The sequence below is a fragment of the Lithobates pipiens genome, unplaced genomic scaffold, assembly GCF_037356315.1.
Source record: "Lithobates pipiens isolate NorthernLeopardFrog02 unplaced genomic scaffold, aLitPip1_a1.2 Scaffold_18, whole genome shotgun sequence".
Taxonomy (NCBI): domain Eukaryota; kingdom Metazoa; phylum Chordata; class Amphibia; order Anura; family Ranidae; genus Lithobates; species Lithobates pipiens.
In genome coordinates this window covers 579,573,005-579,591,552 of record NW_027507758.1, presented here as the reverse complement: position 1 = coordinate 579,591,552, position 18,548 = coordinate 579,573,005, and the positions used below count along the sequence as shown (strand labels likewise).

General features: G+C 53.2%; 2 non-coding genes across 2 annotated transcripts; both read right to left on the bottom strand.

Annotated features, from left to right (window-relative positions):
• Window positions 1-16,012: 16,012 nt before the first annotated feature.
• Window positions 16,013-16,085, bottom strand: TRNAA-UGC (transfer RNA alanine (anticodon UGC)). Its single transcript has one exon. It is a non-coding gene; the product is annotated as a tRNA-Ala (tRNA).
• A 2,148-nt stretch (window positions 16,086-18,233) lies between these two features.
• On the bottom strand, window positions 18,234-18,306 carry TRNAA-UGC (transfer RNA alanine (anticodon UGC)). The gene has a single exon. It is a non-coding gene; the product is annotated as a tRNA-Ala (tRNA).
• Window positions 18,307-18,548: the final 242 nt, after the last annotated feature.

The following is an 18,548-nucleotide window of genomic DNA, read 5'->3' as shown; positions in this document are numbered from 1 at the left end:
GGTCGAAAATCAATGGAAACGCCTAGTCGTCTACATTGTGACTTTGCCACATGGACCCACTCCCCGTGGGAATCGCTGGCAAACTACATCCACATGTGGTTGTTGAGGTTGGTCAGCAACAAGAGCAGAGTGGCGCAGCGGAAGCGTGCTGGGCCCATAACCCAGAGGTCGATGGATCGAAACCATCCTCTGCTACGTTGCCTTTTCCTATGCCAATCGATATTTGCTTGCGTGCGGGCCCAAAGGCCTTTCTTTCGCACACAAAGAGAAGTTGAACCTGATTCAGGTGATTCAACGAGTCCAAAGCTCTCAGCGTAAGCATGGCACTGGCACCTTTTGCGCTAATGAAATATTGTCTCTTGGCCATGGAGGCCTGCTCGTGCTTTGTTTACTAGATTGCTTTTGTCCAACACTGCCTACGTGACTTTGGCTGAAGCCACAGTTGCCACCACAAAAACGTGGCAACGCCTTGGCACGCGTTATGAGGAGGACTCCGGCTTCCCATGTTGCTCACGGCGCTCGGTTCCAAGCTTCAACATCAAACACAAAAGCAAGGTGTCTCCTGGCAAATCAGGAAAGCTGCATTTGGAGAATGCGGGCATCGATCCCGCTACCTCTCGCATGCTAAGCGAGCGCTCTACCATTTGAGCTAATCCCCCTTTGCTTGAGGTTGTTGCTTGTGCTATGGCTGATCCCTGTCCTCTCCTGGGCTATGTGTAAACTATAGGCAGTTTTGCTAAATCCACAACTTGCTCTGGCCGCTAGACACCAGGAGAGCCACTCCCCCAAGACCTTGGACAACTGAGCCCCTTCTGAAGTATGGCCCCATGGGTTTCAATGATGTCATTGGGAGAAGGTGGTTTCAAAAAGCACTCACACCGCCTAATACATTCTCGACAAGAAACACCTTGTGCCTTGAGGCATTCCATGGGGCTGGAAATTGGGGGAGAGAGCTACAAACACCAAGAGCCCATAATTGCATTGGCCGGGAATCGAACCCGGGCCTCCCGCGTGGCAGGCGAGAATTCTACCACTGAACCACCAATGCTCCACGCCGGGCCAGGCGCCACCACCCTCGCTCAGCTGGCCTAGGAGAGTCCAGCTCTCGCCCACGCTTGACTTGGGATTCGCTTGTCGAAATCCATGAGGATGGTCAGCGACAAGAGCAGAGTGGCGCAGCGGAAGCGTGCTGGGCCCATAACCCAGAGGTCGATGGATCGAAACCATCCTCTGCTACGTTGCCTTTTCCTATGCCAATCGATATTTGCTTGCGGGCCCAAAGGCCTTTCTTTCGCACACAAAGAGAAGTTGAACCTGATTCAACGAGTCCAAAGCTCTCAGCGTAAGCATGGCACTGGCACCTTTCCCCCTAATGGAATATTGTCTCTTGGCCATGGAAGCCTGGTCGTGCTTTCTTTAATTGATTGCTTTTGTCCAATACTGCCTACGTGACTTTGGCTGAAGCCACAGATGCCACCACAAAAACGTGGCAATGCCTTGGCACATGTTATGAGGAGCACTCCGGCTTCCCATGTTGCTCACGGCGCTCGGTTCCAAGCTTCAACATCAAACACAAAAGCAAGGTGCCTCCCGTGAAACCAGGAAAGCTGCGTTTGGAGAATGCGGGCATCGATCCCGCTACCTCTCGCATGCAAAGCGAGCGCTCTGCCACTTGAGCTAATCCCCCTTTGCTCGAGTGTGTTGCTTGCGCTATGGCTGATCCCTGTCCTCTCCTGGGCTATGTGTAAAATATAGTCAGTTTTGCGAAATCCACAACCTGCTCTGGCCGCTAGACACCAGGAGAGCCACCCGCTTTCCTAGCGTAGAAGGTTTGCACCCCCCTTTTTTTTCCCTCCTACGACCTTTGACAACTGAGCCCCTTCAGAGGTATGGCCCCATGGGTTTCAATGATGTAATTGGGAGAAGGCTGGTTTCAAAAAGCACTCACACCGCCTAGTACATTCTCGACAAGAAACACCTTGTGCCTTGATGCACTCCACGGGGCTGGAAATTGGGGGAGAGCGCTGCAAACACAAAGAGCCCATAATTGCATTGGCCGGGAATCGAACCCGGGCCTCCCGCGTGGCAGGCGAGAATTCTACCACTGAACCACCAATGCTCCACGCCGGGCCACTTGCCACCACCCTCGCTCAGCTGGTCTAGGAGAGTCCAGCTCTCGCCCACGCTTGACTTGGGATTCGCTGGTCGAAAATCAATGGAAACGCCTAGTCGTCTACATTGTGACTTTGCCACATGGACCCACTCCCCGTGGGAATCGCTGGCAAACTACATCCACATGTGGTTGTTGAGGTTGGTCAGCGACAAGAGCAGAGTGGCGCAGCGGAAGCGTGCTGGGCCCATAACCCAGAGGTCGATGGATCGAAACCATCCTCTGCTACGTTGCCTTTTCCTATGCCAATCGATATTTGCTTGCGTGCGGGCCCAAAGGCCTTTCTTTCGCACACAAAGAGAAGTTGAACCTGATTCAGGTGATTCAACGAGTCCAAAGCTCTCAGCGTAAGCATGGCACTGGCACCTTTTGCGCTAATGAAATATTGTCTCTTGGCCATGGAGGCCTGCTCGTGCTTTGTTTACTAGATTGCTTTTGTCCAACACTGCCTACGTGACTTTGGCTGAAGCCACAGTTGCCACCACAAAAACGTGGCAACGCCTTGGCACGCGTTATGATGAGGACTCCAGCTTCCCATGTTGCTCACGGCGCTCGGTTCCAAGCTTCAACATCAAACACAAAAGCAAGGTGTCTCCTGGCAAATCAGGAAAGCTGCATTTGGAGAATGCGGGCATCGATCCCGCTACCTCTCGCATGCTAAGCGAGCACTCTACCATTTGAGCTAATCCCCCTTTGCTTGAGGCTGTTGCTTGTGCTATGGCTGATCCCTGTCCTCTCCTGGGCTATGTGTAAACTATAGGCAGTTTTGCTAAATCCACAACTTGCTCTGGCCGCTAGACACCAGGAGAGCCACTCCCCCAAGACCTTGGACAACTGAGCCCCTTCTGAAGTATGGCCCCATGGGTTTCAATGATGTCATTGGGAGAAGGTGGTTTCAAAAAGCACTCACACCGCCTAATACATTCTCGACAAGAAACACCTTGTGCCTTGAGGCATTCCATGGGGCTGGAAATTGGGGGAGAGAGCTACAAACACCAAGAGCCCATAATTGCATTGGCCGGGAATCGAACCCGGGCCTCCCGCGTGGCAGGCGAGAATTCTACCACTGAACCACCAATGCTCCACGCCGGGCCACTTGCCACCACCCTCGCTCAGCTGGTCTAGGAGAGTCCAGCTCTCGCCCACGCTTGACTTGGGATTCGCTGGTCGAAAATCAATGGAAACGCCTAGTCGTCTACATTGTGACTTTGCCACATGGACCCACTCCCCGTGGGAATCGCTGGCAAACTACATCCACATGTGGTTGTTGAGGTTGGTCAGCGACAAGAGCAGAGTGGCGCAGCGGAAGCGTGCTGGGCCCATAACCCAGAGGTCAATGGATCGAAACCATCCTCTGCTACGTTGCCTTTTCCTATGCCAATCGATATTTGCTTGCGTGCGGGCCCAAAGGCCTTTCTTTCGCACACAAAGAGAAGTTGAACCTGATTCAGGTGATTCAACGAGTCCAAAGCTCTCAGCGTAAGCATGGCACTGGCACCTTTTGCGCTAATGAAATATTGTCTCTTGGCCATGGAGGCCTGCTCGTGCTTTGTTTACTAGATTGCTTTTGTCCAACACTGCCTACGTGACTTTGGCTGAAGCCACAGTTGCCACCACAAAAACGTGGCAACGCCTTGGCACGCGTTATGAGGAGGACTCCGGCTTCCCATGTTGCTCACGGCGCTCGGTTCCAAGCTTCAACATCAAACACAAAAGCAAGGTGTCTCCTGGCAAATCAGGAAAGCTGCATTTGGAGAATGCGGGCATCGATCCCGCTACCTCTCGCATGCTAAGCGAGCGCTCTACCATTTGAGCTAATCCCGCTTTGCTTGAGGTTGTTGCTTGTGCTATGGCTGATCCCTGTCCTCTCCTGGGCTATGTGTAAACTCTAGGCAGTTTTGCTAAATCCACAACTTGCTCTGGCCGCTAGACACCAGGAGAGCCACTCCCCCAAGACCATGGACAACTGAGCCCCTTCTGAAGTATGGCCCCATGGGTTTCAATGATGTCATTGGGAGAAGGTGGTTTCAAAAAGCACTCACACCGCCTAATACATTCTCGACAAGAAACACCTTGTGCCTTGAGGCATTCCATGGGGCTGGAAATTGGGGGAGAGAGCTACAAACACCAAGAGCCCATAATTGCATTGGCCGGGAATCGAACCCGGGCCTCCCGCGTGGCAGGCGAGAATTCTACCACTGAACCACCAATGCTCCACGCCGGGCCAGGCGCCACCACCCTCGCTCAGCTGGCCTAGGAGAGTCCAGCTCTCGCCCACGCTTGACTTGGGATTCGCTTGTCGAAATCCATGAGGATGGTCAGCGACAAGAGCAGAGTGGCGCAGCGGAAGCGTGCTGGGCCCATAACCCAGAGGTCGATGGATCGAAACCATCCTCTGCTACGTTGCCTTTTCCTATGCCAATCGATATTTGCTTGCGGGCCCAAAGGCCTTTCTTTCGCACACAAAGAGAAGTTGAACCTGATTCAGGTGATTCAACGAGTCCAAAGCTCTCAGCGTAAGCATGGCACTGGCACCTTTCCCCCTAATGGAATATTGTCTCGTGGCCATGGAAGCCTGGTCGTGCTTTCTTTAATTGATTGCTTTTGTCCAATACTGCCTACGTGACTTTGGCTGAAGCCACAGATGCCACCACAAAAACGTGGCAATGCCTTGGCACATGTTATGAGGAGCACTCCGGCTTCCCATGTTGCTCACGGCGCTCGGTTCCAAGCTTCAACATCAAACACAAAAGCAAGGTGCCTCCCGTGAAACCAGGAAAGCTGCGTTTGGAGAATGCGGGCATCGATCCCGCTACCTCTCGCATGCAAAGCGAGCGCTCTGCCACTTGAGCTAATCCCCCTTTGCTCGAGTGTGTTGCTTGCGCTATGGCTGATCCCTGTCCTCTCCTGGGCTATGTGTAAAATATAGTCAGTTTTGCGAAATCCACAACCTGCTCTGGCCGCTAGACACCAGGAGAGCCACCCGCTTTCCTAGCGTAGAAGGTTTGCACCCCCCTTTTTTTTCCCTCCTACGACCTTTGACAACTGAGCCCCTTCAGAGGTATGGCCCCATGGGTTTCAATGATGTAATTGGGAGAAGGCTGGTTTCAAAAAGCACTCACACCGCCTAGTACATTCTCGACAAGAAACACCTTGTGCCTTGATGCACTCCACGGGGCTGGAAATTGGGGGAGAGCGCTGCAAACACAAAGAGCCCATAATTGCATTGGCCGGGAATCGAACCCGGGCCTCCCGCGTGGCAGGCGAGAATTCTACCACTGAACCACCAATGCTCCACGCCGGGCCAGGCGCCACCACCCTCGCTCAGCTGGTCTAGGAGAGTCCAGCTCTCGCCCACGCTTGACTTGGGATTCGCTGGTCGAAAATCAATGGAAACGCCTAGTCGTCTACATTGTGACTTTGCCACATGGACCCACTCCCCGTGGGAATCGCTGGCAAACTACATCCACATGTGGTTGTTGAGGTTGGTCAGCGACAAGAGCAGAGTGGCGCAGCGGAAGCGTGCTGGGCCCATAACCCAGAGGTCGATGGATCGAAACCATCCTCTGCTACGTTGCCTTTTCCTATGCCAATCGATATTTGCTTGCGTGCGGGCCCAAAGGCCTTTCTTTCGCACACAAAGAGAAGTTGAACCTGATTCAGGTGATTCAACGAGTCCAAAGCTCTCAGCGTAAGCATGGCACTGGCACCTTTTGCGCTAATGAAATATTGTCTCTTGGCCATGGAGGCCTGCTCGTGCTTTGTTTACTAGATTGCTTTTGTCCAACACTGCCTACGTGACTTTGGCTGAAGCCACAGTTGCCACCACAAAAACGTGGCAACGCCTTGGCACGCGTTATGAGGAGGACTCCGGCTTCCCATGTTGCTCACGGCGCTCGGTTCCAAGCTTCAACATCAAACACAAAAGCAAGGTGTCTCCTGGCAAATCAGGAAAGCTGCATTTGGAGAATGCGGGCATCGATCCCGCTACCTCTCGCATGCTAAGCGAGCGCTCTACCATTTGAGCTAATCCCCCTTTGCTTGAGGTTGTTGCTTGTGCTATGGCTGATCCCTGTCCTCTCCTGGGCTATGTGTAAACTATAGGCAGTTTTGCTAAATCCACAACTTGCTCTGGCCGCTAGACACCAGGAGAGCCACTCCCCCAAGACCTTGGACAACTGAGCCCCTTCTGAAGTATGGCCCCATGGGTTTCAATGATGTCATTGGGAGAAGGTGGTTTCAAAAAGCACTCACACCGCCTAATACATTCTCGACAAGAAACACCTTGTGCCTTGAGGCATTCCATGGGGCTGGAAATTGGGGGAGAGAGCTACAAACACCAAGAGCCCATAATTGCATTGGCCGGGAATCGAACCCGGGCCTCCCGCGTGGCAGGCGAGAATTCTACCACTGAACCACCAATGCTCCACGCCGGGCCAGGCGCCACCACCCTCGCTCAGCTGGCCTAGGAGAGTCCAGCTCTCGCCCACGCTTGACTTGGGATTCGCTTGTCGAAATCCATGAGTATGGTCAGCGACAAGAGCAGAGTGGCGCAGCGGAAGCGTGCTGGGCCCATAACCCAGAGGTCGATGGATCGAAACCATCCTCTGCTACGTTGCCTTTTCCTATGCCAATCGATATTTGCTTGCGGGCCCAAAGGCCTTTCTTTCGCACACAAAGAGAAGTTGAACCTGATTCAGGTGATTCAACGAGTCCAAAGCTCTCAGCGTAAGCATGGCACTGGCACCTTTCCCCCTAATGGAATATTGTCTCTTGGCCATGGAAGCCTGGTCGTGCTTTCTTTAATTGATTGCTTTTGTCCAATACTGCCTACGTGACTTTGGCTGAAGCCACAGATGCCACCACAAAAACGTGGCAATGCCTTGGCACATGTTATGAGGAGCACTCCGGCTTCCCATGTTGCTCATGGCGCTCGGTTCCAAGCTTCAACATCAAACACAAAAGCAAGGTGCCTCCCGTGAAACCAGGAAAGCTGCGTTTGGAGAATGCGGGCATCGATCCCGCTACCTCTCGCATGCAAAGCGAGCGCTCTGCCACTTGAGCTAATCCCCCTTTGCTCGAGTGTGTTGCTTGCGCTATGGCTGATCCCTGTCCTCTCCTGGGCTATGTGTAAAATATAGTCAGTTTTGCGAAATCCACAACCTGCTCTGGCCGCTAGACACCAGGAGAGCCACCCGCTTTCCTAGCGTAGAAGGTTTGCACCCCCTTTTTTTTTCCCTCCTACGACCTTTGACAACTGAGCCCCTTCAGAGGTATGGCCCCATGGGTTTCAATGATGTAATTGGGAGAAGGCTGGTTTCAAAAAGCACTCACACCGCCTAGTACATTCTCGACAAGAAACACCTTGTGCCTTGATGCACTCCACGGGGCTGGAAATTGGGGGAGAGCGCTGCAAACACAAAGAGCCCATAATTGCATTGGCCGGGAATCGAACCCGGGCCTCCCGCGTGGCAGGCGAGAATTCTACCACTGAACCACCAATGCTCCACGCCGGGCCACTTGCCACCACCCTCGCTCAGCTGGTCTAGGAGAGTCCAGCTCTCGCCCACGCTTGACTTGGGATTCGCTGGTCGAAAATCAATGGAAACGCCTAGTCGTCTACATTGTGACTTTGCCACATGGACCCACTCCCCGTGGGAATCGCTGGCAAACTACATCCACATGTGGTTGTTGAGGTTGGTCAGCGACAAGAGCAGAGTGGCGCAGCGGAAGCGTGCTGGGCCCATAACCCAGAGGTCGATGGATCGAAACCATCCTCTGCTACGTTGCCTTTTCCTATGCCAATCGATATTTGCTTGCGTGCGGGCCCAAAGGCCTTTCTTTCGCACACAAAGAGAAGTTGAACCTGATTCAGGTGATTCAACGAGTCCAAAGCTCTCAGCGTAAGCATGGCACTGGCACCTTTTGCGCTAATGAAATATTGTCTCTTGGCCATGGAGGCCTGCTCGTGCTTTGTTTACTAGATTGCTTTTGTCCAACACTGCCTACGTGACTTTGGCTGAAGCCACAGTTGCCACCACAAAAACGTGGCAACGCCTTGGCACGCGTTATGATGAGGACTCCGGCTTCCCATGTTGCTCACGGCGCTCGGTTCCAAGCTTCAACATCAAACACAAAAGCAAGGTGTCTCCTGGCAAATCAGGAAAGCTGCATTTGGAGAATGCGGGCATCGATCCCGCTACCTCTCGCATGCTAAGCGAGCGCTCTACCATTTGAGCTAATCCCCCTTTGCTTGAGGTTGTTGCTTGTGCTATGGCTGATCCCTGTCCTCTCCTGGGCTATGTGTAAACTATAGGCAGTTTTGCTAAATCCACAACTTGCTCTGGCCGCTAGACACCAGGAGAGCCACTCCCCCAAGACCTTGGACAACTGAGCCCCTTCTGAAGTATGGCCCCATGGGTTTCAATGATGTCATTGGGAGAAGGTGGTTTCAAAAAGCACTCACACCGCCTAATACATTCTCGACAAGAAACACCTTGTGCCTTGAGGCATTCCATGGGGCTGGAAATTGGGGGAGAGAGCTACAAACACCAAGAGCCCATAATTGCATTGGCCGGGAATCGAACCCGGGCCTCCCGCGTGGCAGGCGAGAATTCTACCACTGAACCACCAATGCTCCACGCCGGGCCAGGCGCCACCACCCTCGCTCAGCTGGCCTAGGAGAGTCCAGCTCTCGCCCACGCTTGACTTGGGATTCGCTTGTCGAAATCCATGAGGATGGTCAGCGACAAGAGCAGAGTGGCGCAGCGGAAGCGTGCTGGGCCCATAACCCAGAGGTCGATGGATCGAAACCATCCTCTGCTACGTTGCCTTTTCCTATGCCAATCGATATTTGCTTGCGGGCCCAAAGGCCTTTCTTTCGCACACAAAGAGAAGTTGAACCTGATTCAGGTGATTCAACGAGTCCAAAGCTCTCAGCGTAAGCATGGCACTGGCACCTTTCCCCCTAATGGAATATTGTCTCTTGGCCATGGAAGCCTGGTCGTGCTTTCTTTAATTGATTGCTTTTGTCCAATACTGCCTACGTGACTTTGGCTGAAGCCACAGATGCCACCACAAAAACGTGGCAATGCCTTGGCACATGTTATGAGGAGCACTCCGGCTTCCCATGTTGCTCACGGCGCTCGGTTCCAAGCTTCAACATCAAACACAAAAGCAAGGTGCCTCCCGTGAAACCAGGAAAGCTGCGTTTGGAGAATGCGGGCATCGATCCCGCTACCTCTCGCATGCAAAGCGAGCGCTCTGCCACTTGAGCTAATCCCCCTTTGCTCGAGTGTGTTGCTTGCGCTATGGCTGATCCCTGTCCTCTCCTGGGCTATGTGTAAAATATAGTCAGTTTTGCGAAATCCACAACCTGCTCTGGCCGCTAGACACCAGGAGAGCCACCCGCTTTCCTAGCGTAGAAGGTTTGCACCCCCCTTTTTTTTCCCTCCTACGACCTTTGACAACTGAGCCCCTTCAGAGGTATGGCCCCATGGGTTTCAATGATGTAATTGGGAGAAGGCTGGTTTCAAAAAGCACTCACACCGCCTAGTACATTCTCGACAAGAAACACCTTGTGCCTTGATGCACTCCACGGGGCTGGAAATTGGGGGAGAGCGCTGCAAACACAAAGAGCCCATAATTGCATTGGCCGGGAATCGAACCCGGGCCTCCCGCGTGGCAGGCGAGAATTCTACCACTGAACCACCAATGCTCCACGCCGGGCCACTTGCCACCACCCTCGCTCAGCTGGTCTAGGAGAGTCCAGCTCTCGCCCACGCTTGACTTGGGATTCGCTGGTCGAAAATCAATGGAAACGCCTAGTCGTCTACATTGTGACTTTGCCACATGGACCCACTCCCCGTGGGAATCGCTGGCAAACTACATCCACATGTGGTTGTTGAGGTTGGTCAGCGACAAGAGCAGAGTGGCGCAGCGGAAGCGTGCTGGGCCCATAACCCAGAGGTCGATGGATCGAAACCATCCTCTGCTACGTTGCCTTTTCCTATGCCAATCGATATTTGCTTGCGTGCGGGCCCAAAGGCCTTTCTTTCGCACACAAAGAGAAGTTGAACCTGATTCAGGTGATTCAACGAGTCCAAAGCTCTCAGCGTAAGCATGGCACTGGCACCTTTTGCGCTAATGAAATATTGTCTCTTGGCCATGGAGGCCTGCTCGTGCTTTGTTTACTAGATTGCTTTTGTCCAACACTGCCTACGTGACTTTGGCTGAAGCCACAGTTGCCACCACAAAAACGTGGCAACGCCTTGGCACGCGTTATGAGGAGGACTCCGGCTTCCCATGTTGCTCACGGCGCTCGGTTCCAAGCTTCAACATCAAACACAAAAGCAAGGTGTCTCCTGGCAAATCAGGAAAGCTGCATTTGGAGAATGCAGGCATCGATCCCGCTACCTCTCGCATGCTAAGCGAGCGCTCTACCATTTGAGCTAATCCCCCTTTGCTTGAGGTTGTTGCTTGTGCTATGGCTGATCCCTGTCCTCTCCTGGGCTATGTGTAAACTCTAGGCAGTTTTGCTAAATCCACAACTTGCTCTGGCCGCTAGACACCAGGAGAGCCACTCCCCCAAGACCTTGGACAACTGAGCCCCTTCTGAAGTATGGCCCCATGGGTTTCAATGATGTCATTGGGAGAAGGTGGTTTCAAAAAGCACTCACACCGCCTAATACATTCTCGACAAGAAACACCTTGTGCCTTGAGGCATTCCATGGGGCTGGAAATTGGGGGAAAGAGCTACAAACACCAAGAGCCCATAATTGCATTGGCCGGGAATCGAACCCGGGCCTCCCGCGTGGCAGGCGAGAATTCTACCACTGAACCACCAATGCTCCACGCCGGGCCAGGCGCCACCACCCTCGCTCAGCTGGCCTAGGAGAGTCCAGCTCTCGCCCACGCTTGACTTGGGATTCGCTTGTCGAAATCCATGAGGATGGTCAGCGACAAGAGCAGAGTGGCGCAGCGGAAGCGTGCTGGGCCCATAACCCAGAGGTCGATGGATCGAAACCATCCTCTGCTACGTTGCCTTTTCCTATGCCAATCGATATTTGCTTGCGGGCCCAAAGGCCTTTCTTTCGCACACAAAGAGAAGTTGAACCTGATTCAGGTGATTCAACGAGTCCAAAGCTCTCAGCGTAAGCATGGCACTGGCACCTTTCCCCCTAATGGAATATTGTCTCTTGGCCATGGAAGCCTGGTCGTGCTTTCTTTAATTGATTGCTTTTGTCCAATACTGCCTACGTGACTTTGGCTGAAGCCACAGATGCCACCACAAAAACGTGGCAATGCCTTGGCACATGTTATGAGGAGCACTCCGGCTTCCCATGTTGCTCACGGCGCTCGGTTCCAAGCTTCAACATCAAACACAAAAGCAAGGTGCCTCCCGTGAAACCAGGAAAGCTGCGTTTGGAGAATGCGGGCATCAATCCCGCTACCTCTCGCATGCAAAGCGAGCGCTCTGCCACTTGAGCTAATCCCCCTTTGCTCAAGTGTGTTGCTTGCGCTATGGCTGATCCCTGTCCTCTCCTGGGCTATGTGTAAAATATAGTCAGTTTTGCGAAATCCACAACCTGCTCTGGCCGCTAGACACCAGGAGAGCCACCCGCTTTCCTAGCGTAGAAGGTTTGCACCCCCCTTTTTTTTCCCTCCTACGACCTTTGACAACTGAGCCCCTTCAGAGGTATGGCCCCATGGGTTTCAATGATGTAATTGGGAGAAGGCTGGTTTCAAAAAGCACTCACACCGCCTAGTACATTCTCGACAAGAAACACCTTGTGCCTTGATGCACTCCACGGGGCTGGAAATTGGGGGAGAGCGCTGCAAACACAAAGAGCCCATAATTGCATTGGCCGGGAATCGAACCCGGGCCTCCCGCGTGGCAGGCGAGAATTCTACCACTGAACCACCAATGCTCCACGCCGGGCCACTTGCCACCACCCTCGCTCAGCTGGTCTAGGAGAGTCCAGCTCTCGCCCACGCTTGACTTGGGATTCGCTGGTCGAAAATCAATGGAAACGCCTAGTCGTCTACATTGTGACTTTGCCACATGGACCCACTCCCCGTGGGAATCGCTGGCAAACTACATCCACATGTGGTTGTTGAGGTTGGTCAGCAACAAGAGCAGAGTGGCGCAGCGGAAGCGTGCTGGGCCCATAACCCAGAGGTCGATGGATCGAAACCATCCTCTGCTGCGTTGCCTTTTCCTATGCCAATCGATATTTGCTTGCGTGCGGGCCCAAAGGCCTTTCTTTCGCACACAAAGAGAAGTTGAACCTGATTCAGGTGAATTAACGAGTCCAAAGCTCTCAGCGTAAGCATGGCACTGGCACCTTTTGCGCTAATGAAATATTGTCTCTTGGCCATGGAGGCCTGCTCGTGCTTTGTTTAATTGATTGCTTTTGTCCAACACTGCCTACGTGACTTTGGCTGAAGCCACAGTTGCCACCACAAAAACGTGGCAACGCCTTGGCACGCGTTATGAGGAGGACTCCGGCTTCCCATGTTGCTCACGGCGCTCGGTTCCAAGCTTCAACATCAAACACAAAAGCAAGGTGTCTCCTGGCAAATCAGGAAAGCTGCATTTGGAGAATGCGGGCATCGATCCCGCTACCTCTCGCATGCTAAGCGAGCGCTCTACCATTTGAGCTAATCCCCCTTTGCTTGAGGTTGTTGCTTGTGCTATGGCTGATCCCTGTCCTCTCCTGGGCTATGTGTAAACTATAGGCAGTTTTGCTAAATCCACAACTTGCTCTGGCCGCTAGACACCAGGAGAGCCACTCCCCCAAGACCTTGGACAACTGAGCCCCTTCTGAAGTATGGCCCCATGGGTTTCAATGATGTCATTGGGAGAAGGTGGTTTCAAAAAGCACTCACACCGCCTAATACATTCTCGACAAGAAACACCTTGTGCCTTGAGGCATTCCATGGGGCTGGAAATTGGGGGAGAGAGCTACAAACACCAAGAGCCCATAACTGCATTGGCCGGGAATCGAACCCGGGCCTCCCGCGTGGCAGGCGAGAATTCTACCACTGAACCACCAATGCTCCACGCCGGGCCAGGCGCCACCACCCTCGCTCAGCTGGCCTAGGAGAGTCCAGCTCTCACCCACGCTTGACTTGGGATTCGCTTGTCGAAATCCATGAGGATGGTCAGCGACAAGAGCAGAGTGGCGCAGCGGAAGTGTGCTGGGCCCATAACCCAGAGGTCGATGGATCGAAACCATCCTCTGCTACGTTGCCTTTTCCTATGCCAATCGATATTTGCTTGCGGGCCCAAAGGCCTTTCTTTCGCACACAAAGAGAAGTTGAACCTGATTCAGGTGATTCAACGAGTCCAAAGCTCTCAGCGTAAGCATGGCACTGGCACCTTTCCCCCTAATGGAATATTGTCTCTTGGCCATGGAAGCCTGGTCGTGCTTTCTTTAATTGATTGCTTTTGTCCAATACTGCCTACGTGACTTTGGCTGAAGCCACAGATGCCACCACAAAAACGTGGCAATGCCTTGGCACATGTTATGAGGAGCACTCCGGCTTCCCATGTTGCTCACGGCGCTCGGTTCCAAGCTTCAACATCAAACACAAAAGCAAGGTGCCTCCCGTGAAACCAGGAAAGCTGCGTTTGGAGAATGCGGGCATCGATCCCGCTACCTCTCGCATGCAAAGCGAGCGCTCTGCCACTTGAGCTAATCCCCCTTTGCTCGAGTGTGTTGCTTGCGCTATGGCTGATCCCTGTCCTCTCCTGGGCTATGTGTAAAATATAGTCAGTTTTGCGAAATCCACAACCTGCTCTGGCCGCTAGACACCAGGAGAGCCACCCGCTTTCCTAGCGTAGAAGGTTTGCACCCCCCTTTTTTTTCCCTCCTACGACCTTTGACAACTGAGCCCCTTCAGAGGTATGGCCCCATGGGTTTCAATGATGTAATTGGGAGAAGGCTGGTTTCAAAAAGCACTCACACCGCCTAGTACATTCTCGACAAGAAACACCTTGTGCCTTGATGCACTCCACGGGGCTGGAAATTGGGGGAGAGCGCTGCAAACACAAAGAGCCCATAATTGCATTGGCCGGGAATCGAACCCGGGCCTCCCGCGTGGCAGGCGAGAATTCTACCACTGAACCACCAATGCTCCACGCCGGGCCACTTGCCACCACCCTCACTCAGCTGGTCTAGGAGAGTCCAGCTCTCGCCCACGCTTGACTTGGGATTCGCTGGTCGAAAATCAATGGAAACGCCTAGTCGTCTACATTGTGACTTTGCCACATGGACCCACTCCCCGTGGGAATCGCTGGCAAACTACATCCACATGTGGTTGTTGAGGTTGGTCAGCGACAAGAGCAGAGTGGCGCAGCGGAAGCGTGCTGGGCCCATAACCCAGAGGTCGATGGATCGAAACCATCCTCTGCTACGTTGCCTTTTCCTATGCCAATCGATATTTGCTTGCGTGCGGGCCCAAAGGCCTTTCTTTCGCACACAAAGAGAAGTTGAACCTGATTCAGGTGATTCAACGAGTCCAAAGCTCTCAGCGTAAGCATGGCACTGGCACCTTTCCCCCTAATGGAATATTGTCTCTTGGCCATGGAAGCCTGGTCGTGCTTTCTTTAATTGATTGCTTTTGTCCAACACTGCCTACGTGACTTTGGCTGAAGCCACAGTTGCCACCACAAAAACGTGGCAACGCCTTGGCACGCGCTATGAGGAGGACTCCGGCTTCCCATGTTGCTCACGGCGCTCGGTTCCAAGCTTCAACATCAAACACAAAAGCAAGGTGTCTCCTGGCAAATCAGGAAAGCTGCATTTGGAGAATGCGGGCATCGATCCCGCTACCTCTCGCATGCTAAGCGAGCGCTCTACCATTTGAGCTAATCCCCCTTTGCTTGAGGTTGTTGCTTGTGCTATGGCTGATCCCTGTCCTCTCCTGGGCTATGTGTAAACTATAGGCAGTTTTGCTAAATCCACAACTTGCTCTGGCCGCTAGACACCAGGCGAGCCACTCCCCCAAGACCTTGGACAACTGAGCCCCTTCTGAAGTATGGCCCCATGGGTTTCAATGATGTCATTGGGAGAAGGTGGTTTCAAAAAGCACTCACACCGCCTAATACATTCTCGACAAGAAACACCTTGTGCCTTGAGGCATTCCATGGGGCTGGAAATTGGGGGAGAGAGCTACAAACACCAAGAGCCCATAATTGCATTGGCCGGGAATCGAACCCGGGCCTCCCGCGTGGCAGGCGAGAATTCTACCACTGAACCACCAATGCTCCACGCCGGGCCAGGTGCCACCACCCTCGCTCAGCTGGCCTAGGAGAGTCCAGCTCTCGCCCACGCTTGACTTGGGATTCGCTTGTCGAAATCCATGAGGATGGTCAGCGACAAGAGCAGAGTGGCGCAGCGGAAGCGTGCTGGGCCCATAACCCAGAGGTCGATGGATCGAAACCATCCTCTGCTACGTTGCCTTTTCCTATGCCAATCGATATTTGCTTGCCGGCCCAAAGGCCTTTCTTTCGCACACAAAGAGAAGTTGAACCTGATTCAGGTGATTCAACGAGTCCAAAGCTCTCAGCGTAAGCATGGCACTGGCACCTTTCCCCCTAATGGAATATTGTCTCTTGGCCATGGAAGCCTGGTCGTGCTTTCTTTAATTGATTGCTTTTGTCCAATACTGCCTACGTGACTTTGGCTGAAGCCACAGATGCCACCACAAAAACGTGGCAATGCCTTGGCACATGTTATGAGGAGGACTCCGGCTTCCCATGTTGCTCACGGCGCTCGGTTCCAAGCTTCAACATCAAAAGCAAGGTGCCTCCCGTGAAAGCAGGAAAGCTGCGTTTGGAGAATGCGGGCATCGATCCCGCTACCTCTCGCATGCAAAGCGAGCACTCTACCACTTGAGCTAATCCCCCTTTGCTCGAGTGGGTTGCTTGCGCTATGGCTGATCCCTGTCCTCTCCTGGGCTATGTGTAAAATATAGTCAGTTTTGCGAAATCCACAACCTGCTCTGGCCGCTAGACACCAGGAGAGCCACCCGCTTTCCTAGCGTAGAAGGTTTGCACCCCCCTTTTTTTTTCCTCCTACGACCTTTGACAACTGAGCCCCTTCAGAGGTATGGCCCCATGGGTTTCAATGATGTCATTGGGAGAAGGCTGGTTTCAAAAAGCACTCACACCGCCTAGTACATTCTCGACAAGAAACACCTTGTGACTTGATGCACTCCACGGGGCTGGAAATTGGGGGAGAGCGCTGCAAACACAAAGAGCCCATAATTGCATTGGCCGGGAATCGAACCCGGGCCTCCCGTGTGGCAGGCGAGAATTCTACCACTGAACCACCAATGCTCCACGCCGGGGCAGTTGCCACCACCCTCGCTCAGCTGATCTAGGAGAGTCCAGCTCTCGCCCACGCTTGACTTGGCATTCGCTTGTCGAAAATCAATGGAAACGCCTAGTCGTCTACATTGTGACTTTGCCACATGGACCCACTCCCCGTGGGAATCGCTGGCAAACTACATCCACATGTGGTTGTTGAGGATGGACAGCGACAAGAGCAGAGTGGCGCAGCGGAAGTGTGCTGGGCCCATAACCCAGAGGTCGATGGATCGAAACCATCCTCTGCTACGTTGCCTTTTCCTATGCCAATCGATATTTGCTTGCGGGCCCAAAGGCCTTTCTTTCGCACACAAAGAGAAGTTGAACCTGATTCAGGTGATTCAACGAGTCCAAAGCTCTCAGCGTAAGCATGGCACTGGCACCTTTTGCGCTAATGAAATATTGTCTCTTGGCCATGGAGGCCTGCTCGTGCTTTGTTTAATAGATTGCTTTTGTCCAACACTGCCTACGTGACTTTGGCTGAAGCCACAGTTGCCACCACAAAAACGTGGCAACGCCTTGGCACGCGCTATGAGGAGGACTCCGGCTTCCCATGTTGCTCACGGCGCTCGGTTCCAAGCTTCAACATCAAACACAAAAGCAAGGTGTCTCCTGGCAAATCAGGAAAGCTGCATTTGGAGAATGCGGGCATCGATCCCACTACCTCTCGCATGCTAAGCGAGCGCTCTACCATTTGAGCTAATCCCCCTTTGCTTGAGGTTGTTGCTTGAGGTTGTTGCTTGTGCTATGGCTGATCCCTGTCCTCTCCTGGGCTATGTGTAAACTATAGGCAGTTTTGCTAAATCCACAACTTGCTCTGGCCGCTAGACACCAGGCGAGCCACTCCCCCAAGACCTTGGACAACTGAGCCCCTTCTGAAGTATGGCCCCATGGGTTTCAATGATGTCATTGGGAGAAGGTGGTTTCAAAAAGCACTCACACCGCCTAATACATTCTCGACAAGAAACACCTTGTGCCTTGAGGCATTCCATGGGGCTGGAAATTGGGGGAGAGAGCTACAAACACCAAGAGCCCATAATTGCATTGGCCGGGAATCGAACCCGGGCCTCCCACGTGGCAGGCGAGAATTCTACCACTGAACCACCAATGCTCCACGCCGGACCAGGTGCCACCACCCTCGCTCAGCTGGCCTAGGAGAGTCCTGCTCTCGCCCACGCTTGACTTGGGATTCGCTTGTCGAAATCCATGAGTCTGGTCAGCGACAAGAGCAGAGTGGCGCAGCGGAAGCATGCTGGGCCTATAACCCAGAGGTCGATGGATCGAAACCGTCCTCTGCTACGTTGCCTTTTCCTATGCCAATCGATATTTGCTTGCGGGCCCAAAGGCCTTTCTTTCGCACACAAAGAGAAGTTGAACCTGATTCAGGTGATTCAACGAGTCCAAAGCTCTCAGCGTAAGCATGGCACTGGCACCTTTCCCCCTAATGGAATATTGTCTCTTGGCCATGGAAGCCTGGTCGTGCTTTCTTTAATTGATTGCTTTTGTCCAATACTGCCTACGTGACTTTGGCTGAAGCCACAGATGCCACCACAAAAACGTGGCAATGCCTTGGCACATGTTATGAGGAGGACTCCGGCTTCCCATGTTGCTCACGGCGCTCGGTTCCAAGCTTCAACATCAAACACAAAAGCAAGGTGCCTCCCGTGAAACCAGGAAAGCTGCGTTTGGAGAATGCGGGCATCGATCCCGCTACCTCTCGCATGCAAAGCGAGCGCTCTACCACTTGAGCTAACCCCCCTTTGCTCGAGTGGGTTGCTTGCGCTATGGCTGATCCCTGTCCTCTCCTGGGCTATGTGTAAAATATAGTCAGTTTTGCGAAATCCACAACCTGCTCTGGCCGCTAGACACCAGGAGAGCCACCCGCTTTCCTAGCGTAGAAGGTTTGCACCCCCCTTTTTTTTTCCTCCTACGACCTTTGACAACTGAGCCCCTTCAGAGGTATGGCCCCATGGGTTTCAATGATGTCATTGGGAGAAGGCT